We start from the raw sequence: 23080 nt of genomic DNA on the forward strand, positions 1-23080 counted from the left end.
CCTACTCCCCCCTCAGCTACCGCCTCCTCCTCTACCACTACCATTCCCTCCGGGGTACCCCGATCCCTGCAGAGTCCCCGGCCCGGCCAGCGCTGCCTCCTCTGCGGCCCCCGGATCCCGAGCCTGCTGAGCCCGAGCTGGTAGGACAGAGACACCGACACCCAGATTCCTCTTGCCTAGCGTTCCGCCTTGGGTACCCCCCCCCCCGCGTACGGGGATCTGGGATCGCCCCGGGAGCACCGCGAGGGTAAGAGGGCAGGGGTTGGTTCTGGGTGAGGAAGCCGTTCGGTTACACTAGTTCCCACCCCCAGCAAAATTCCGGGATGTTTTCAAGGTGAGGAGCGAGCCTGGGCCGAGGGGTGGGGCGGGTGAGGAGGACGCGATCCTCCAACCGCGCGTCGCCTCGAGGGCCCAGGTCCTGCGTTCGCGATCCTTGACCCGGGCTCGTTCGTTTGCAAACTGAAATGGGAGTTGAGGACCGTGCCGGGCTGTGGGCTTCAACCAGCCCCATAGGCTACCGCTTTTTCTGTCTGGGACGGTGCTCACTTTCCCCTAAAACAATTCCTTCTGTAGTATCTGGGACCGTCAGTCCGGTGAGAGGAGAGGCTAAATGTAGTGCTACTATTATCGTTACGTTGTCGTTATTATTTTGTTAGTGTTGTCATTGTTATTATCATTTCTGTTGTTGTTATTATTATTATTTCTATTAATATTCTACCGTCTGTAGTCCCAGGGGCGGGTTGCCTAGAAGGGCTTGCAACTAGGGACTGCAGATCTCCTTTCCGGTTCCAGGCCGTGTCCGCATTTTCGAGTTCGCCTTCGGTTTTGGGATGATTTTAGGGCCGAGTTCCATCGTCCCCATTGGCTCACGCAGCAGCATAATTATGATCACATCCCCCAGGCTGCTGGCGCTGCTCTCTGTTTATTGGTGGTTAAAGATCTATTATCTATTCATCAGCCGCCTCTTTTTTCCTCTTTTTTTCTCTCTTTTTGCCAATTACATTCTTCTAAAGTGAAGTACCAGCAGGTATTTTGCACGTTTACAATTAATGATAAAAAAAAATCTGGCGTCTTTTAAATCTATTACTTGGAGGCCCATGCCATTTCTCTTAAGGACGGAGAAATGCCTATGTTTGATGACTAGGTTGCCGTGAGACCAGGAAAAGTCGATTGGGAGGAGGGAGAAGAGCAAAGTCCTGTGCCTTCTCTGGCTGCAGTGCCACCAGATTCACCACTGAAGAGTCCTGAATCTTAGGACATGCTCCCCAGCTACCTTCTCTCTGCTCTGGGGGTCTCCTCTGACCCTCTCTGGTTTCATCGGCTGTATATTTACTTTCCTGTCAATTTCTCAACTTCTTTATTCCAGGAATAGCTTGTTTTGGGGGAAGGAGTGTCCAAAAAACCCTTTTGGAAAACTGTCCAAGCAAGAGAGAAGTTAGAGGATTGTTTTCTGGGGTTGTCTGGGCACCTGATCTTAGTGAGAAGCCAACAGAGATCATCTGTGCCGCCCCCACCAACCTTCCCAGAATATCACACATACGCACATTCACATACGCACATTCACATACAAGACAGATGTGGACTCAGTTTTGCCCTAATGCTGGTAACACCTGCTCCTCCCTCAGGCTGCAGACCTCTGACAACAGGTCTGGGCAGGGGTTGTGGCTGGGTATTCATCCATAGCAGGTTGTCCTGGTCTTGGCTTTGAGGCACCCACAGCCTTTTTACCAGGCTCAAGGATACAGGGTTTTTGATTCACACTCTTGAGGTGGGGTAATTTGAAGATGCATCTCCCTGGGGCCTGGACTATCACCCCCCAAATATTATCTACAGCTAAGACATCCCCCCTTCAATTAGGCTGTAGGAACACAAATCTCACCCTGCACAGGCCTCCAGGGAGCCTAAAGCCACTGGGAAATGTGCAGGTCTCTTGGCTGTGCCAATCAAGAAGCCTGGAGTGGAGGTAGAGAGTCAGCCTTCCAGTTCTAAAGCTGGAAAGAAACACTCCATTTAAGTAGGCTATAGATTCCAGATTCTGGAGCCAGAGGGAAAGGGCTTCCTTCTCTGTGGAAGGCTCTCCGGGAGAGCTGGTGGGTCAGGCTCTCCCTCTGGCCATGTTCTCCAAACTCCCCTTAGGCTGGAGGTGGAAAACTGGGGGCACTACAGGTCCTGCCTTCCCTGCAGAGCAGGAAATGACCATTTATTGCACTGTTAGTATTAGTTAATATATGTTAGTATGGCTGGGGGTTATGAGAATAGATGACCTCGAGGGCAAAGGGAATCCGGTCACTGTATGGGAGGTGAGGTGAGGGTGTTTGCCTTTTTTAAAAGTCTCAGGCAGAGTGCTAAGGTATTGTACCCCCTTAGGCCCTTTCCCCGCTTGGGCCAAGACCTGTCCAGAGAGTGTCCCAGGGAAATCAGTAACAGTTTGAAACCCACACCCCTCAGCCTCCTGCCAGAGGCAGGGACATTTGGCAGGGGCAGAGGGGTCCAGTGTGCTCCAAGCTTGGTCTCTAGTAATGCATCATCCTTAAGGGGTCACCTGCCTCTTGCAGACTGCCTTGAGATAGCCAGGTTTGTCCCAGGGGCGCTACTTGTCAGCAGGTGAGCAAGGCTGGCAGAAGTACGGCATGCCAGTTCCTCTGCCCCGTGTGTGGTGGGTCGCTAGCATTGCTCAGGCCTCCAGCAGGGAGAGAAGCGGGTTGTCAGAGTCCGGGGATGCACAGAGCCCTGGAAGCTGGGTAATCTATGCTAATTCATGCGCCCAGGCCTGAGGAGCTCTGGAAGGTTCGCACTGCCCAGCCCCGACGTGCGGGGGAATTAACTAGGAGAGTAATTCATTAATCAGGCTGGTGGGTGGAGGTGCGCCAGAACTCTGGGCACTCTGGCCAGGTCTTAGACCCTAAACCACCTCTAGCCCACTCTCCTGGGACCCGGTGGCTGCCACTCACTTTACTCGTGGCTTCTGCCTTGCAGAATCCAGCCTTTGTTCCCTAGCTGCCCTTCAACGGTGGGTGTTTGGTCAAGTGTGGGAGCGTGCAGTGGGAGGTGGGGGGATTTTTGAGGCTCCATCTTAGAGCAAGGGGCTCCCTTTCCCCACCCGCCAAGCCGCAGCGGGTTGGGCTGTGTAGATTCAGGAATCTACACTCTGTAGGCAGCTGCTAGCAGACATATGATGAAGGTTTGAATCTCGCATCTATCACGGAGCGATCTTGGGCAAACACCACAACCTCTCCTGAACTCCATTTTCTCATTTGTAAACGCACATCCAATGCTGCCTGGGAGGCAGTTGAGAGTAGGATCGGGGTCTGCTTTGAGGAATGATAGCACCTTCTACTTCCTTGTATGCATTTTTCAAAACTCAAAGAACTGTACAGTAAGAGGGTGATTTTCACTTTACATAAGTTATACCTTAATAACCGCCCTCCCCAAATCGAGTCAGGCCTGGATGACCTTGGACAAATTACCTAACCTCTCTGTGCCTCAGTTATCTCTTCTGTGAAATGGAGATAAATAATAGTTATCTTGGCCCCCGGGGGTCATCCAACAAGATAAGCCAAGCAAAGTGTCCAGCACTTCATGAGCTGTAATAAAAGTTAGCCCCTGCCCTTGATATTGCTGTTATTATTACCTGCCCACCTCCAGGGCTTGTTGCTGGACTTCAAGACTGAATAATACAGTTGTACAAACATAAGCAGGTCCCACACTCCAGCCTGGAGATTCCCCCATGCTCCTCAAAAGGCCGGGGACTTCCCTAGAGGGGTGTTGAGATGAGAAAGGCCTGGATTCCTGGCTAGTGAGAGGTATCAAAGGGAATAGATTTCTGGGACTGTCGGGTGACCATCTGCTCTGTTGGCCGCCACGCCCCCTATCTTCTGAGGAGCAAACAGCAGAGCTGTGCAGTTCCCCAGCTCCTCCTAGGCCAGTGCACTACGGGAGGGGTGGGAGCGGGCGGGGTGGCCTAGTCTCCCGCAACCCAAAGTAGGTGCCCAGGTGCTGACTGGGGTCATTATCACTACTTGTGTGACTATCTTCGTGAACCTTGATTTTCCGATCCGTGAAAAGGAAATATCAATATAACAAGTTGTTAGGAGGAGTATGTGAGCTAATACTTGGCATAGTTACCGTTCATCAAATATTATTGTTAGGCGGTGGCCTGGTACAGCCCAGGCCACTCGGCCACATCCAAGCCGCGGCGACTACCTGTGAACTACGGTGAACCCACACCGCAGGCCGTCCAGGCAGCGCGGGAAGCGCCGCAACAGCGAAGGGTGAACCGTTTCCCGGACCCTAGGGAAACCAAACGTGCTCCGGGTTAGAGACCTCGGGGCCGGCCGAAGAGTTTCTCCAATCCATTGTGATTCCCAGTCACCCGGCCTCTCCCAACACGTAGAGCAGCAGTAGTTAAACAAAAAGAACCAATACCTTTAAAACACTTAAAATTTTTTATTATGGCAAATCCCTTTCTGGCGTCTTCCCTGGAGGCCGCGCTCTGGGCCCGCGAGGCGGCTGGGGTCTGGGATCCGCGTGCGTGCAGCGGCGCCTAGTGGCAAAGGCTGGGCGCTGGCGGGATACCCTCCTAGCACCTGAGCCCCGTGCCTGGACTTGCGCCCCACTGCCAAGCTCTAGCCGCAACCTCAGTCTGTCCAGGAGAGGAGGTCTAAGGTGGCTCACTAGCTGCAGGGGAGAAAGGACTTCTTGAAATGCGTCCCTTTTGCCTCCACCAGCTCCAGCTTTCCGCTTCAGAGTTCTCCATCCGTGCTAGAAATCCAGCTCCCCTAGAAGGCGGGCCCCCTTCCGAACGGTAAAAGAAAGCGCGGAACGGTTCTGCTCTAAAAAGAACGAGGCGTCGTGATCACCGATGCCAGAACTGTGGCCAGCTACGGCTCAGATGCTTTCGTAACTCCAAGCCTGAGGTCCCAAATCCTGTGGCCCGACTACAGCGGCTCAGAGAAGGGGCCCATGATGGCTAGCGCGGGCTCCTCCTGGCGTGGAGTCGGAAGAGCTGGGGTCGCGGGGTGAGGTTATCCCCGCTTCGCGCCCCCTCGTGGCCGGCCAGGGACTCCCCGAGACAGGGGTCGTGGTTACTGCGGAGGTACTGACTGATCGCCAGCAAGATTGGGCTGCCTCGGCGGGCCTGGGTGACCCACCCTTTCCTTCTTGAGCGCAAGGACGCCATCTGTCCCGGGCAGCCTAGCTCCTCTGGTGGGGGTGAGGCCGTGGAACCCGTGCGGCATCCTCCACATAACTGTTCAGAGTCCATCTGAGAGAGCAAGCCCCTTGGAAGCAGACTGGGACCCTGGTACCAGCCTCTGCTGTCAATGGCGGCTGCTGAAAACAGGCTGCCCTGTCGATAGCAGGAGTCTGTGAGCTCTTGGGTTTCTTGAGACCCAGGCATTAAGAGATCCAACATTTCAGAGCCAGAAACTCCGCACTGAGACGTGGAGCCACACGCCGGACCTGACCGTCAAGTTTTCTTTCATCAGGTTGAAACTCGTCAACCCCGCAACACACAGTCTGCCCTGATTTACTATTGAAAGCAAGGGAACAGAATCAAATGAGGTCCCAGTTTCTTTCTCTTTCAACTGCCTGCAAATGAAAATCTAATGCTATGTTAGGATAGGTGATGGACCCACTGACAGACACAGACAGGGACACAGGATAAAGGAACATGGGCGCTATTATTCGGGCAAGTGCAGGAAGAGGGGTGGAGACATTACGTCTCCCTGAACTCACCCACCCATACAGTCACACTTCCTTCCAACTGTCCCCAATGCTGCGGCTCCATTGCTCCACAAAGACAATGACCGTTGCCAGATATTCCCTGAGGTTGAACAAGATGGCTGGACATAGGACCATAATGGGAGGTGGGGGGCACATCTGATTCCTCTGCTTCCTTCTCCAGAATTTCTTCGTTTGCGACTCTGCTTTCACCACCTGCGGCTGCCCCTGTAACTTGGGGTCCAATCCTTTAAGGAGTTCTTGGCCTGCTAGCAATCCACCTTCCAACCTAGGGAGAGTTCCTGAAACTGTGACGTCCCACCAGACTCTTTGAGGGACTTGTCTCTTCTGTCATTACCTCCCCATTTTCTGGACTCTGCGAACTGGGCTAGGGTTGACAAAGATGATCATGATCATTTGCCAAAAGAAACTGGAAGCTTTCTCTCTTGGAAGCTGTAGCCCTTCTTGGAACCTGGGGAGTATGGGGGGAAGACAGAACGATTCTTCTTACCTGTATTAAGTTTTAGCGTTTAAAAGCCTGTTTGCTCATAGTTATGCCAGTGAACCTTAAGATCTGGTGTGCAAGGAGCTATAATACCCATTTTCCAGGTGAGAAAACCGAGGCTCAGAGTGGTTACCCAAAGTATTCTCACCTCCTAACTGTGCATGCGGTGGTGACAAGAGGGGCCGTGACACGTCTCCACCTCCACCCCGACTCATTGTCGCCAGACACTGGTATACAAGCCAATGAGAAAAGGCAGCGAAAAGCCCTTGCAGGCGAACCTGGGCGCACAAACCTCTGCGTGTTGCTAGGCTCATCCAGCAGGCTCCACGTAGTGTAATTCCGGTGTTTGTCTGGAACCCACTTGCTCACCATTGTCCTCCAGGCCGCTTTTCCTGGCCTCAGGCCTCTCCCCACGCGTACTTTCTTCTTGCCGGGTCTTCTGCAACTCAAGCCCCGGATTTAGAACGGGAGAGCGCTCTCGGCGGCCTCACTGTGGCCAATGAGCGGAAGAGCCATTGCGGTGGTGCTGAGTGGCCCGCGCGCTCGGAGCTGCCGCCGAGACTCCGTGAGCTTCGCTCCCTCTCGTTCTTGTAGGCGACCCAAAGCTGCCCGAAACCTCCGGGGGTGCTCAGAGAGCGGCACCTGCACCGGCAGACAGAAAACCGAGGTGCGGCCCCAGCACCCTCGCAGCCATCGAGGCGGCCCGAAAGCCCCTTTTCCAGGGGCTTCTCCCTCCCAAACTCTGCCCAGCCTGGGTGGAACCAGCCAGTGGACAGGGGCTGGGAGTTTCCAATGGGGCCCACAGAGAGTCTGACCTCTCCTCCTCCTGGGGAGATCCCCCCCCACTTCCATAGCCTGGCCCTGACGGCCTTTAATTTACGCGGGGCCGCAGCGGCCAGACGGCCGTAGGGCGAGCGGAAAGAGCCTTCTAGTTAGGCCCCGCAACTGCTCGCCTCCCCTGACACCCTCACATTCGCTGGCTCCCAGCGCCAGGAGGTTGGACACACAGGCCACGCTCGCCTTTTTGCGTCCGCTCGGCGGCGTCTGGGCGCTGGGATATGCCGGACGCCCCATTTCCTTCTGAGGCCCCGCGAGCCCTGGGCTTCGCGCCCAGTTCCTGGCGGCTGGAGGAGAGGCTGAGAGTGGACCCCGGGAGGACCTTCAGGGGCCTGCAGGAGGCCTCCGCGCTAGGTGCCTTGTATCCTCTGCCTACCCTGGCCAGTACCCGGAGGGGCCCGCCGCAGCTGCCCTCCGCTTAGCGGGGCCGCCCGTGGCTTGCCCGGGCTGCGCAACAAAGGGTGGCACCGCGGCGGCGCGGGCAAGGACCTCGTTGGTTCAATATTAGCTTTTCATTCCAGTCTATTGTGCCCATCCGAGATAATATTGACTCTGAGGTGGGAGCCCACAAACCGAAGGGCTTGTCTAACACTCCGCCGCAGGGCGCCTGGAGGGAAGAGAAACAGAAATGGAGCGTTAAAGAGACTGCAAATAAAAGCAGCTCTGCGCGGCGGCGCGCCGCAGGGCCCCAGACGGCCGGCAGGCAGGAGCTCCGAGCCTGGTCCTGGTCCTTTGACCCGGGAACGGGGGTCGCGAGGGGGTCTCGGGTTCCGGGGGCAGCTGAGAAGGACACTGCGCGTTACCACCGAGACTGCCCCCGTTTAACACACATCCCCGTCATCCAATTTATTTTGAGGTCCCGCTTCTAGGTAACTCTAGAGAAAAACTAATTCCCATATACGCGGTTTTAGCTTGCCAGCAAGCCGGAGTTGGCCTCTGAGAAATTTTCCCCCTGTTTACCCTTTAGGGTAACTCCTCTGTCAAAGCGCTTCTCCTGGTTGCTCTGCACGAGAAGAGTAAACACACGCAGCAATTATCATTAAGCTGCATTACTTTCGAGTACGCGGTTAATATCAAATTTCTAACTGCGTTTTGCTCTGCTTTGAATCTCTCCTTGCATCCCGTCCGCGGGTTTCTTAACTGCCTTTCTAACCGCAGCTTTAAAGGGCCTCTGGAACGTTCAAGTCTTGCATATGAAGATTCGTTTCAATTTCCAAATTGCCTCTAAATGCCTACGTTGGAAAATGACACTTTAAGTTGTCTTCTGTGTCTGAGACAGAACACTTAGACTTACGCTTTCTGGACCAAGTGCCAAATGCTCAGGGCTTGCCGTGAACGTGGAGAAGAATGCCCTCCAGTGTATTTACGAAATGTGTGTCTACCCCGCAAAGCTCATTGGAGTCTGACCTCTATAAGAGATCATCTGCTAACTCCATTACTCCAAAAGGGAGCTGGTCATTTGGAATCTTTACATCCATCCGAAGACACGTGGGCATTTGGGGAACTGGGATGGTGCAAGCACTGGTGGTGGTGACACCAGCATTCGAACAACCGTTGTGTGCCTCCTTCCTCAGGCTTCCTGTACTGAGCCGGTGCTTGGGTGATACCGAGCTCCAGACCCATGGATACGTCAGAGGATGACGTTGAACGGAATAAATGTGATCTATAATATAGCATATATATGGTCGGTTCGTATTATATATTATTTAGCTTATAATATGTATTATGTGGTTTCATCATATTATGAACTGTTTAACATATATTTAACATCTAGTTCTTATATTTATTAGATTCACGCATACTAACGCATACAATACATACGTGATGTATTTTCTGTTGTATACAGCTGTGGGTATGTAAGTAATAATCCATATAATTATTGCATATGTGTGTGTAAAAGTATTTGGGGAGTCCTTAGTTTCCGTGCAAGTACATGTTCGATCGTTCAACGTGACGTTATAAAGTACTAGTTGAAACCACTTTGACACCAGCTATGTCTTTGTAACAAATATCCCAGGGTCCAATTTCAGCGCCGGGGAGAGGCGGGACGTAGGTAACTGCGGTAAGGGACGGCAGGTCCCCTCTGCAAAGTGGTGTTCCAAGTGCTCCTTCCCTGGAGACAGAGCAGACAACGTTCTGAACCCGGCGGCCGCCTCCTCTCCTCGCTTGCCTTGTCGTGGTGGTTTTGGTTTTGAGAGAGGCTGCTCAGAGGCTCCGATGATCCCTAAACTGATGTCATGAATTAAAAATGAATTTGGGGACTGCAGCATATGCTCGGTGAGGCGTCCTGGCGAGCAGCGGAGGCCCTTCCCCAGGGTTCTGGGCTCCAGACGCGGGGCTGCCGGCTCGGGCCTCGCCCGGGCGCGGACGCGCAGCCCGGCTGAGGCTCACTCGGGTCCCTGCCGAGCTCGCCGCCGCCCTGCCCAGCCCGCGCAAGGGACAGCTGCTCGTGGCTCGGAGCGCCTGCAGAGCAGGTGCTTGCAACCACTAGCCGCTTCTAATACTGATTAAAAGCGAAAATAAGCAGGTAGTCGAGAGCTCTCTGAGGAAGACAGGGGCCAAGTGGGCCCGAGGAAAAGAGAGTCGGCATCTCACTTGGCCGCACGTTATTGCCCTCTTTAAAAGGCAAGAACCACACAAGGGATCCAGTTTATGGAGGGAAATGGGGTGGGGGAGACAATGAGAGTCAAGTATGGCTACTAAAGCTTCATAAATGAGAACGCCCTAACTTTACAGTGGGATAAACAGGAAATGGGGGGAGGGCCTACTTCGGAGGCCGGGAGGCAGGGAGGAGAAATTGGGGATGGAGGGCAGGAAAGGCTTATGGAAGGGGGAAGAGGGGCAGAGACTACCAATGAGCGGTGGGCTGTGTATTTCTTAAAAGCAATCCCTCCCGGAATGGCTAACTGGTGAAGGTCTTGCTGAACAAAACAATGAAACTTGGCTAAAACCTGACCAAGAGACTTGGGCTTCCCACTTCCGGCAAAACCCCGAGTTCAGCAAAAGCCAGGCCCCACCTCTGATAGGCTCCAGTCCCCAGCTCTGGGGAAAGGTTTTGGCAAATGTCAAACAGGCAGGCTGTGGCCTCTCAGCTCTGTCCCTGACAGGGCTAAGGGGTATGTAGGATGAGCTAGGGAGTAGAAGTGGGAGAAAGTCTTCATGTTACTAAAAATAGAACAACTCAGCCTTCCCCCTCCCCAGTGGCTGCAGTCTCCCAACGTGGCTGGGTGGGGAGGCGTCTGAACACGCACAGGATGCCAAGCCTTCCAGATGAAGCGTGGATCACAGGGCCAACCGTGTGAATGTGGGTCTCCCCCAGATGGGCTTTGACTCATCTGGCCCGTCTGCAGTATTTTCTCCCTCCGGGTGATCCATCTTGCCCATGCCCAGTGCGCTGGAAAACTTTTTCTAATTGTGGAAGCATCAGAGTTCCATACTTCTGCCCCTTGCTCTGAGCCCCCATGATCCTGGTTTAAGGAACCACTGCTCAGGTGTGCTGGGAACAAGCATTTGCTTGTCCTCATTTGTTCTCAGGGCATCTGGCAGGAGAGACAGTCCATTTCTATCACTGATGGTGCCTCTACAGGTACTGTGCTAAGCACCTATCACAAGGACCTCTCTCAGCCAGTCCTCCAGCAGTCCACTGAAGTGTTCAAAGTCTGTTTGAAGCTCTGAAATGTTAAGTGGTTTACCCAAGGTCACATACACACACACACACACACAACGAGTAAATGAGAGTCTCTGGCTTCCAACCGAGGTCTGTCTGACTCCTAACAACTTTTTTTCTCCCTTATGTCTGATTCCCTATCAAAATGCCCTCCTTATCCCCAGTGAGGATGTTGAGATCTATAGGCTGAAGAGAGAGCTAACACTTTGTTCTGAATCCTCCAAAAAGCCAAGGACCATAGGTTACAGAACCTGGATCCCACATTCTCTCCAGAATATTTTTTCCAGGTCCAGAAGAGACAACCAACAGTTGGCCCACAGAAAGCAGGTATGGTTTACAGAGAGCTCGCTCATACCTTACTTCAGTCGTCTCTCCCACCAACGCAGTGAGAAGGACACTGCCATCATTGCCCCAACTAGAGAGGCAGAAACGGGCTCTGGGAGGTTGAACAACTCGTTCTCGGCCTAGCCAGTTTGTGCAGAGCCCTGGCACTGGCCCGGGCTGGCCCATTCCAAGCCTCCCGGCTCTGCAGACACCACATATGGGACCATTTAACCATCAGAGTTAGGCCTTGCATTCTGTTGTGGGATTGCTAGGTTGTTTTCTCTTTGTTTTAAGTGGTCCTGCAAATATTATTTTGGATTCAAAACTTTCTCATCATTTATGCCTCTCTTATGCTCATTCTTTCTCCATGTAGCACCCATCTGTGTGGCCAGGTCATCAAGGAAACAGAACAAGGAGTTGCCCCTTTTCAGTGTGCAAATGATAGTCAGAGATTAAGTGTGTAGGTTTTATTGACAATTACATGTTTTGCTCTATAACCTTTTACCTTATGTGCACCACTAAAACTTAAATGTGTATCCAATGGTTTAAAGTATATACATGTGTGAGTTTCATAATTTTAATAGAATTTTTAACCCTTGCTTGAGACAATGTTTTCTATTTGATAAGAACCAAGAGGAAGAGTTTGAGGTAAGAGGAATCCTTTTGTCAAGTGGTTCTATATCCAAAGGGATAACCAAGAATCCAGACAGAAAATAACTCGAGGTGGTGCACCAAGTCCCCTGCCATCAAGAACCTTGACAGGGAAGGCTGTTCCCAGCCTCCAGACAGCCAGGATTTCATCCCATACTTACTCTGAACCTCTCTTATTCACCTCTCCACAAGAGCTATGTCCTCCTAATCCCATAAAAAAAGCTTTATTTTTCTTCATCATTATAAAGTTGTGTGTATTTTTTTATACTAGACCAGAATGTGTGAAGAAGAAACTACCACTTACCACCCCCTTAGGCAGAGACCACTACTGTCAAATATTTGGGGATGTTAACTTTTAATATCTTGGAAAAGAAATTAGATTATGTCTACACATTTTTGTTGTTGTTTAGTAAATAAAGGAAAGAAAGGCTATGTCATTCTGTTTATATAGAGTTCGTAACTGGAGGTAGAATTCAGAAAGAACAGTGGTTGCTTCTGGGAAAAGGTTGACTGGAAAGGATTCAAGGGAACTTTCTGAAGTGCTAGAAACACTCTTACCTTGATGGGGGCAAAGGTAACAGATGTATACAGTTGTCAAAGCTCATTGAACTTAAGTCAAAGCTCATTGAACTTAAGACCTGTATGTTTTGCTGTAAATTTTATGCCTCAAGAAAAGAAAGAATCTTGGGCAAATATATTATAGCAAAAGAGCCAGGTAGACAGCAGAGAAGAGGGAAGCTACTGGGCTAAAATGCATGAACTGCTGAGCTAAGACAAGCCACACCCAATACCTGGTAGTGAGGGGAGTTTTAAAGGGGGATAACAGGCTTGCCTCCCCCATATACCAGCCTCTCCCAGTAAACCCAAGAAGGCTGGACCTTTAAAATGGTAATGCAATCTTCAGGTCTTTCTCGGGGCCACCATCTATCAGACTCTTCTTTGATCCTGTGTCTCCTCTATGTTTATAATGAGGCCCTGTGTATCCTGATGGGGGGGGGCCCTTAGAGACCAACAAGAATCTGTTCTTGAGTCAGGAAGATCAAAAGCCTTCACTTTCAAACAGATTATGTTCCAAAACTTTCTTTCTTAATCACTGTCTGGGACTCAGAATGTTGTTCCTCATGGAAATAATGTTATAAACTATAGTCAAGGTTCTGAGTTTCTCCTCTCCAACATCTATCAAATGCCTACTCATAACATACAGAATTTTGGGCTTAGTAGGAATATAAATATATGGAGTTATAGTGTTTGTGTGCCATGAAAAACAAAAAGCAGGAGGAAAGCAGTATCTATTTTTCTTTCTCTTTCAAAAACGTACCTTCTCTCTCCCAGGTGCTTGCTGGCATTTGGGTTTCAAAAATGAAAAATCTCATGATACCTTCTCTCAAGCTGCTTGCTGTCCAGTGGAGGAGGATGTTTTGTAAGTAAATCAGTGCAGTAATAAACCTTATAGGTGTTATGATGGAGTATCTTCTAATTGAACAAAAGAGAAAAAGGCAAGTGAGTGCTAGTTGGCAAGAGGAAAACACACTTTGAAGCAGGGAGAGTTGATGGAGAGTAGATGGGATAAGGAAGGAGATGAAGACCTGCAGAGAGACTAGGGGGGCCATGGGGTACTTGGAAGGACATTGGCCCTAGATCTGATTCTATTTCAAAGTTATGTCTTCCCTTTCCACTTCTATCAGAGCATTACAGTGGTCTTCTCAGTCACAACTGGAGGTGACTGCTTGATTTTGACCCTCAAATTATTTAAAGGGAGTAGAGATAGGCAAGATTTGTAATTCCAAAGAGAACAGGACAGAACATTGAGAAGACATGTAAACTAGGAGCAAGTTTGTAAGAAGTAGATTTGACTTAGTAGTGAGGGGAGAAAAAGCACAGCCCCCAGCACTAGGGAAGAAAGAAAAGGCCACTCCCCACAGCAGCCACCAGATGGTGAATTGGGCCCTGGATAGCTTGGTTGCTGTCTGGAAAGCAGAGTGGGTTTGGAGGCCCTGTGCCCTCAGAAGTATGGGACCACTTAAAATCATATACTTAAAGTATTTGGGGATCATTTGTTCATTCAACCAGTATTGTGCATTTACCATTTATAAGCAGCTTTGCCAATGACCTGCAATTAACAGGGTTGAAAGACTTAATAAATCATGTCCTTGTCTTCAAGAATTAGTTGGGGAAAGATAACTATTATTTAATGTGACCAGTTATAAAACCTCCTGTGTTTTTTCTTCCTGATCCTATCCTCGTCAGTAAGTCAGGGTAATGGTAATGCAAGATCTACTGACCTCACACAGTTGATCTGAGGACAGAATGTGATAAGGAAGTAAAAATGCTTTTGTAAGATACAGGCTTTAGAAAAGTAGTTAAAATGGTTTTCAGCTATGCCTTCCCCTTACTGGTCAATTTTTCATTCAACACATGTTTATCATGCACTTTGCTGAGCAGGCGTTGTCTGGGCAGTGAGGACATGGCAGTGAAGAAAACAGACAAAATCTCTGCTCTCGTGGAGCCAACAGTTCTCAGCAGGACAGTTTGTTAACATGAATAAAAAGACTCATCAGTAAGAGAGGCAGAAAGCTTAGGGCTGAAAGGCTGTATGTAGTCACTGTTGGAAATATTGAAAAATTGGAAATAATGAAAGTGTCCCTTGGTGGGGGACTGGTAAAAAAAAGTCATGATATGTCCGTACTACAGAAAACTGTCACTATTAAAAAGATTGAAGTAGCCATGTATATGTAGTATTGTGGGAAGCTCTCCAAAATCTGTCATGGGGGGCGGGCGGGGGAAGCAAGTTCCAGAACAATACATGATATGATCCCATCCATGTTTAAAACAAACACTATCTGTTTGTGTATTTTGTTCACATGCTAACATATAGTTACATGTATATACTTAAATGTAAGCTCTCATAGAAACATTCTGAAAAGATACACAACTGACAACTGTGTTGCTTCAGGGGAAGAGTGGGGGGACTGGTGGAGCAATGGTGTGGATGGGGCACTTTTACTGAGGGGGCATTTATACTTCTTAATTGTTTCCTTTCTGACAATGAGTGTATTCATGGATGGCTTGTGTAATTGAACAGTGAGACACATGCATGTGGATACAAATGCATTATAGGAATATGATTATGCATAACAATTGTTCCTCTTTTAATCTCCTTTAATGTTATTTTAATATGTCTATGAGATGATGCCAAAACAAAGGTGGAATTAAAAAACAGTGTCGTGGCTCAAAAATCTTGTCTATCCCCACCCTACCTGCAATTTATAATGAAACCTTTTTTAAGAGCATCATGGCATGTTGGATAGAAATCCTTGATCCCCCAGTTCTGAGACACATGTGGTTATTTCACTGTTAAGTAGCCTCAAGGACCTCTGCAATAGATATGACTTCATGATGAGAGCATCATGCTTCTCCCAGCAGTGATGGAGGTTTGGCGGAGCCAGTGTGGGGCTTCTGATATGCAGTGGGAGGCTCACAATATGGTCCTCCTGGTTCCAGAGCCTGGTGAGCTGACCTTAGCTTTGGCTGGTCTCTGAAAACCAGCTCATGCATCCTGCCCAAGTATCTTCCGTTGTCTCTCTCTGTGACCTTGGGCAAGTCCAAGACTGTGCAGAAAACCCCACAATGCCCTTGGTCAAGGCCAATCTGGAGCAAGGGCAACTTGCTTCCATGGGCTGAGGCTGGGTAGGTGTTTTCCCAGGAGACAAAAGGCAGTGTCGCAGATGCAGAGAATTAAACCCAAAGCTGCCCCAACCTCTCATACTCTCATAGCTCTTTGCTGTGTGATCAGGTCAATGGTTCACCCTCCTGAGCCTCAGTTGTTTCCTCTGTAAAATGGGAATAATCATCATGATGATTCTTACTTCAGATGATTCTGGAGATCAAAGGAGGTAATGAATAGAAAAGTAAATTAAAAGCATTTTCAAATACAAGCTGATGTACATTTTGAAGCCATGTAAAGCCCCTGCTCTCCCCCCTCTATGTTCCCACCCCACTGGGAAGACCCTCTGCCACACAGCTTTGTGAGGTTTCCCAGCGTAAGGAGTGCCAGGAGCAGTCTTGGGGGTAGCAGAAGGGATACCTGGCCTGCTCACCATTCATGGGCTGGAGGGGGTCTTCCACAAATTGCAGATTCCCTCAGAGATTTCCTTCTCGGGGCAAGTGGTCAAGCTGGTACTGGCCCTCACGGAGCAGCCCTTAGAGGTGGGGCTGGACAGGCTCCACCACTTACCAGGCTTTGGCCGTGCTCTGAAACCCGTTGACCCAATGCCTTGTGTGCCCAACAGAGGACGACAAGTGGTGTTTTCAGGGAGCTTCTGAGCTCCTTTGGGGGAGGGACTCTGACTGAGTGAGTGGGCTGGGGTAGTGGGAACCTGGGCGTCAGGAGTCAGCGCCTCTGTCCCTCACATGCTGTCAACTTTGGGCAAATCACCTCACTCCTCTGCGCACAGCTGTCAGATGTGCATTGTTTTTTTTATTATAAAAGTGACACCTGATCATAAAAACTGTAGATGTGACATGAGAGGAAAAAAGCCACTAAAGGTGCCTCCCCATCCTACTACCATTGACAGTCTGCTATGAAAATTCTTCTCAGTATGCAAATAGCTATGTATGCTTCCTAGACAGAAATTGGGATCACAAAGACACATTGTCTCTTGGACTTTCCCTCTGTCTGCCTATCCATCTTTCTTCCTTTAACCAGCTGTAGAGTATTCCAGCATCTCTCTTGGACCATTTTGCGACCTTTTCTACAGGATAAACTCCCTGAAATGAAATTACTAGTTCAAGAATATTTCTCCAAATCCTCAATACATTGAATATTACCATTCCCTTTTAAAACTTTGATAGTAATGAATGGAAATATTATTTTCTTCTAATTTTAAACTGATAATTTGTGAGGTTGAACTTCTCTTAAAAAAAAAAACCTTACTTGTGCCTTCCCAACTTTTTATTGGAATGATGGTTTTTCCTTACCCAAAAAGAGCACTTTATACAGTAAAATTTGACTGCTTGCCATACAGGTTACATTTTCTCCTTAGTTCGTCATCTGTTTATAGTGTGTGTTTCTCAGACCAAAGGTTGAAATATTTAAGCAGGTAAAATTGTTTTTTCCTTTTCGGATTTTGAAGTTTCTCTCTTTTCAAGAAAGGCCTTTCTTGTTCCCAAGATTCAGGAATCACTTATATTTAGTTTCTTTTGTACCTTTTACAACTTTTAAAATATTTGCATCTTTAATACACTTGGAATTTTTTTCTATGAAGTGGAAACCCACTTTTTTTGGCCTCCTAATGGTTAGCTAATTATTTCAACACCAGTGATGGAGCAATCTAGCCTTTCTCCTCTAGCAAGAAATATAATCTTTGCCACATACTAGATTCCCATATATACACCTTATTCCATTAACCTATTTTATTCTATTATATGTTCTATTTTATTAAGTTATGTATTTGATATTCCTACATTATCACACTGCTTAATTACTCTAACTTCGTAATATCTTGTAAAATCCAAGAGGGCAAATCCTTCTCTCATTTTTCTTCTTTTACAAATATTTTCTATTCTCCTAGATATTATTTAGAGTCAATTTGCCAGTTCATTTAATGAGAAATTTTGTTAAATTTAAAAACATTTGTAAGCTAATTTGGGGGAGAAATGAAATCTTCACAATAGTCATCACAGATGGAAATACAGTAATTTCCTTTGTTTATGTATTTTTTGACATACTTGAATATTTGCTTCTAAACAGGTCTCAGATATTCCTTGCATTTCATTATATTTTCAGTTTGTGGGTGATTTATGCTGTTTTTTGTTTTGCCATAGTGAATGGAATAATTTTTCATTTTATATTTTTAACTTGTTATTACTATTATGTGAGAAAACTGTGTCTGGGAATACTTGCAAACTCTTTTATTGTTGCTATTAAGTAATCAGTTGAGTCTCCTAGATTTTCCATTTAATAACTGCTTTATTTATTACCTAAGTAAAAACATGTCTATTGTAGAAAATGCAAACATATAAAAGAAAAAAGACAATACCTATAAAATCTACACTTTAGAAAATATCATTCTTACCATTCTGATCAATGCTTTTCCAATAAAAAATATATATACATATATTGTATATATTATATACATGTATACATATATACACACACTGTACTTACATAGTATCATAATATATATAATATTATACATATGTCTACTGAGGCAGACATATGTATATGTCTAAGACTTAAGTAGCATGTGTACAGAGTTATTTAAACAGCATAATATGCATGTTTTCTAACCCACTTTTCCTACTTAATAAAATATTACAAACCTTTTATCCATGTTATTATTCTACACTATCATTTTAACAGCTCTATTAAATGTGTGAATTTATTTCAGTAATCCCCTAACTTCAAACATTTAGGTGAGTTAAAAAAAACATTTTTTAATATTATAAATCTCTAGTGAACATCTTATTATCTCAATCTTGGTGAATATTCATGATTATATCTTTAGGAGAAATTTCTAGAAGTGGAATTTCTGGGTCCAGAGGCATGCAGAAGTCTAAGACTTTGGTAACAAGTTGACAAATGACTCTCCAGAAAGCTGTGCCAATTTATTCTCCTACCCCCACCTTTTAACATGTATTTCTCTTTCATATCCCACTTTCTTCAGTAAACATTATAGCACAGCATTTCTTAAGTTCTTAAACTCACTGGTAACATTATTTTAATGGTAACAGTATTTTGTCAACCACCAACCCTCTATTGGAACCTGCACAGTTTTCCTTCTGTTTCCTGGGATAAACCCAAGAGTTCCTTACTTCCAGACCAAGCAGCTTCGTTTGATGATGGGCAGCCTAGGCTTTGGGCTCCAACTTCTAAAGGAGAAATGAAATGGTTAACTCAGCCACGATCTCGTTTGCATCTGAAGCAGGAAGGTAGCCAGGGGGCTCCATGAAATGTTAATCATTCTATGAGATTGCTACGTACAAATAGCAGAGGACCCATTTGTGCTTTAAATAAAAACGCCCCTTCTCTGTCATTTTTTATCAATTGAAAAAGGTGTCATATTTCTCCCCATCAGGTGTTCATTCACTTGTCAAGAAACTCCTAATTCAGAAACCCTTCCAGCAAGGGGATAAATTTTTCTAAGCAGCAAATGACTGCAAACACATCTGTATTGACAAGTCACAACTTAGATCCTTCTATGGTGTTTCTGCTCTTTTGAAAATGTTAATAAAAACTTAATGTGGAAAAAAAACAACTTTTTCCAAATATGTGTACCAATGAGCCCGAGGCAACTCATGCTTTCTTATAAAATAAAGTAGGTCACTCACATCAATCATGTTGTCTTAGCACATTTTTTCCAAATTAGGAATTCTCAATCCATCATACGACGTTATGGCATCCCTTTTCCAAACATTTCTTTTTAATATGCTCTTTAACATGATAAGCAAATCTAATAGAATACATTAGTGTCACTTTTCAGTGATGGAGTGTTTCCTCCTGTTGCAATTCATGATGAGTTCAGGGAAACATTTTTACTAGTTCACCCTCTAACAGTGATCACTTGTTGAAAATATGACACTGGCCTCAAAGCTGTCAGGGCCACACTTGTGTGTTAGCCTTTGAAAGATCACAGGACTCCTACCTCATCTCTCCACGTGTCATATATGTAGAAAACTCAAAAGATGTGCATGTATATGTGCATGTCCCAAAACAAAACTAATAAATCCAGATTCTGTATGGGAGGAGAATGTTTAAATTTAGCCTGTTGATTCATTAGGGTCGCACATGCACACATAATATCCTATATAGATCAAAAGCTTGTACTGGGCTTCATTTTAAAACCACATTGCTTGCAGAACATTTTCAAATCTCCTGGATCATGCTGAAAGGGAGGATCCCTGGCCTAATATGTGTGCGATTCTCCAAAATCGGTTACTATCTTTTTGCATGTGACTTTGGACCCCTGTGAGATGCATGCTCTGTTTACAACCCACTGGAGATAAATAGATCTGCATGTTCATATATTTGACAACATTTACCTGGCAGAAACAGGGTATTTGTTTCCACTCAGATCTCTGGTTCTCAGACTCATGTGTTCAGTATTAGCACTTGAGTTTCTTTAGGGATTTTTCTGTTTGGACAGAGTTTCGGAATAAAACATTTGGGAAAGTTGGGAATGGGAAAGGTTTGTAGAGTGCCCAGGAATTCAGCTGTTTCAGGCTTTCGGCCACCCACCAGGAAAACATCTGAATGGCAAAGGGGAAAGTTCAGTCTGTTTTCTGGACCATTCATCTGGACACGTAGGGTCCTGTAGACAGTGGCTTAGATTGCTTGTTCTATAAGGCACATCTCTTCTCCCTCCTGTCTTTGGAAAGGGGAAGATAAAGTTATGGACTCTGAGAAGCATACTGCCCCATTCTTCCCTGAACTAATGACCTCAGGTGCCGTGTGTCCAGGAAATGTCACTAACACATTAACCATGAAAATGACTATGTTAGTGGCAGGGGAGGACACAGAAGAGAGGCACAGCTCTGGCCTTTAAGGGACTTGAAGTCAAGCTTGAGATCAAGTCGAACATTGTTTAGGAAAAGAGAAAAAGCTGAGGGCATTCAGAAGAGGGAAAGGTCACTGCCGGATAGCAGCAGATGTGATGAAAGATTGAAACAGGCCCTGCACAGCCAGTAGGCTTTGGATCTGCACAGATGGGGAAGGCATTCTAGGGTAAGGGCACACTGAGAGTTAAGGGGTGGGCATGGGAAAACATGCAGGGAATGAGGCACAGGACAAATAATTCAGAACCAATGGAATGCAGGCTCCATAAAAAGAGGCATAAGAAGAAACTGAGGAAGGGTGATTGAAGCAAGTGTGTGAGGAGACGTAAGTGCCAACTACAGAGTAGAGCCTCCAGGGAGCGTTCCCTCTCCATGCCCCAAAATTGTTCTCATCACATCAGCACATTTACGCAGACTGGGAAGATAGTTCGGGTGACAATGTTGATGGTGGTACACTTGAACCCCTCAATCTTCTATTATCTTTTACACTTTTTCTTCCATTACTAGGCAACAGCTAGAGGAAGGTACAGTGCTTCCATTGCTGAGATTGGGAGCACTATCCTGGAAATTCTTGCTGGCCTCAACACATTGCTCACGGGAGTTTTAGATTCTCCCAAGTTGCTGTGTTTTCCATGAGTTGATTAAAATGTGTGGAAGCTGCCACTTTCCTTCTGACCCATGGGCTCATATATAACTATGCAAGATTCAGGGGCTTTGGTAAATGCATTCATTTGTTCATCAAACATTAATTGAGTGACTACTATGTGCCTTAGCATTGTTTATGTGCTGGGAATAAAGTAAATGAAACTGAGAGGGTCCTATCTTCATGAGGTTTATTTTCTGGTTGGAAAAACAAAAAGCTCATCAGCTAATTTCAGTGCTTTATGAGGGAAACAAAGACAATAAGCCAAATGACATGATAAAGAGTAACTGGAGGCAGGAGTGGGTCCAGCCCGGTACAGAAGCTGGTCAGGAAAGGCCTGAAGGAGGGAGGCTGAGAAGGAGCTGGCCACGTGCCGAGCAATGGGGAGTAAGGGGTTACACAGCAAGAGCAAATGCTCAGAGAGCTGGAAGAAACCAGCGAGGGAGAAGAGAAGATGGGGATTTGAGGTACAACAGGCAGATCCTGCAGAGTGTGACAGGAAGGGGCTGAGCTATGAATGTTGGGGTACCCTCTTTAGACCCACCATCAGCCACCCTCTGCTTTGGTCTCTCTGCTGCTGACTTTCCCCCCAAAGTCAAAACCAGGGCTCTGAGTGGATCAGCTTTTATTTTTACAGCAATCTTTGTACCCAAACCACCGTAGCATTTTTAATAATAAACTGGCAAGGAGTCAGACATCTGTACTTGAAAAAAACAGCCCAAGCCAACTATTTCTAAATGTTTTATATTTACTTGTAACATTAGAATAACCATGAGGTTGCTTTTTGCATAATCGGAACCATTCTCATTAGGGTTCAACAGATCTTGTCCTTCGTGGGCTCGGGTGGTGGTTTTCATTAGGGCAGTGACATTGATCTGACGGGAGTGAATCTCCCCTTGAAAGTTTGTGGAAAGAGGGGGAAGAAGTTGAGAGAAGCCAGGGCAAGCTAGGAAAATAAGAACACTGCAAAGATAACCATCCACTTGGCCTTGGGGTGCTGTGGAATGGCCTAGGCTGGGTGGCCTTGGGCAAGTCACTTTAACCTCCGCAAGCTTCCATCTACTCATAGGCAAAATGAGGGTGCCAACAGCACCTGTTTCATGCAGGGGTAGTGAGGGCTAAGTCAAATAACACAGGTAAAAGGACTTAGTACAAGGTTGTGTTCTGGTTGCCTTCCTCCAAATTTAAAGTATTTAACATCTAAGATTGAGATACTACCCCCACTGATTTATATCATTTTTCTAAAGTAGAGTTGCAAGAGTCAGCAAATAAAATTACAGAACAACTAGTTAAATTGGAACCTCAAATAAACAACAAATAATTATTTAGTGTAAGTATGTCCCATGCAATATTTAGAACATGCTCAGAATGAACAACATTTTTGGTTTACTTGGAATTAAAATTTAAACATCCTGTATTTTATCTAGAAACCCTGTTCTATAGGTTTCGTGGCCCTAAGCGCATTAAGAAAGAGTGTTTTTGAGACCTTGGTACACTAACTAGGCACCTGCACCAGAGGTGGTTTCACATCCTTGCAAAGTTGTGTTCTCCTTCCTCACTAAATCTCCAGTGACCAGAATAGAACCTGCCATTCAGTAGGTGCTCGATAAAAATGTGTTGACTAAGCAGCTAAAAGACTATAAGACCTTGTTATAAGTCAATTGGCTTTGATAAGCATATACATTTCAAACATTCCTTGCAGATCAAGCATCTCCTTTACCTGAGGTAAGTGAGAAGACAGGAGACCCACTGACCACCCAGCCCCCACTCTTGGAACCAAAAAGGAGGGCCACCTTCATGTTTATGTTCTCAGCCACCTGCAGCCAATATGTGGCCAGATCTGTGCACTTTCCATGTCAGCCTGACCCTGAACTCCCCTCCACGGCTCCCCCAAAATAACTAGAGCTGCAAGAATATTTCACACCAACTCATTTCATACTTTATTCATTTTATTAAAAAAGAAGATAAAACTTCCAGGCTCCGAGTCTGCTCTTTTCTCTCCCCTTTTCTCTGGCAAACAGGAGACATCTGGGCAAACAGGAGGTGGGGAGCGGAGAGGGGGGTGGGTTTCAGGCTGGGAGAAGCTGCTGGTGGAAGGTAGAAGGTGCAGCCTCTGCAGAGATTCCCAGGCCCGCAAATGCCTGCATTTCCCAGGAAGTTGTGAGTGCAGAGGATTTCC

The 23080-nt window shown here is 46.8% G+C and overlaps 1 long non-coding RNA gene across 1 annotated transcript; it reads left to right on the top strand.

Annotated features, from left to right (window-relative positions):
- Positions 1-9: 9 nt before the first annotated feature.
- LOC140850339 (uncharacterized) lies at positions 10-22871 on the top strand. Its single transcript, XR_012132996.1, has 2 exons — positions 10-140; positions 10895-22871. It is a non-coding gene; the product is annotated as an uncharacterized lncRNA (long non-coding RNA).
- The last annotated feature ends 209 nt before the right edge of the window (positions 22872-23080 follow it).

This window comes from Manis javanica, chromosome 7 (assembly GCF_040802235.1).
Source record: "Manis javanica isolate MJ-LG chromosome 7, MJ_LKY, whole genome shotgun sequence".
Lineage (NCBI taxonomy): Eukaryota > Metazoa > Chordata > Mammalia > Pholidota > Manidae > Manis > Manis javanica.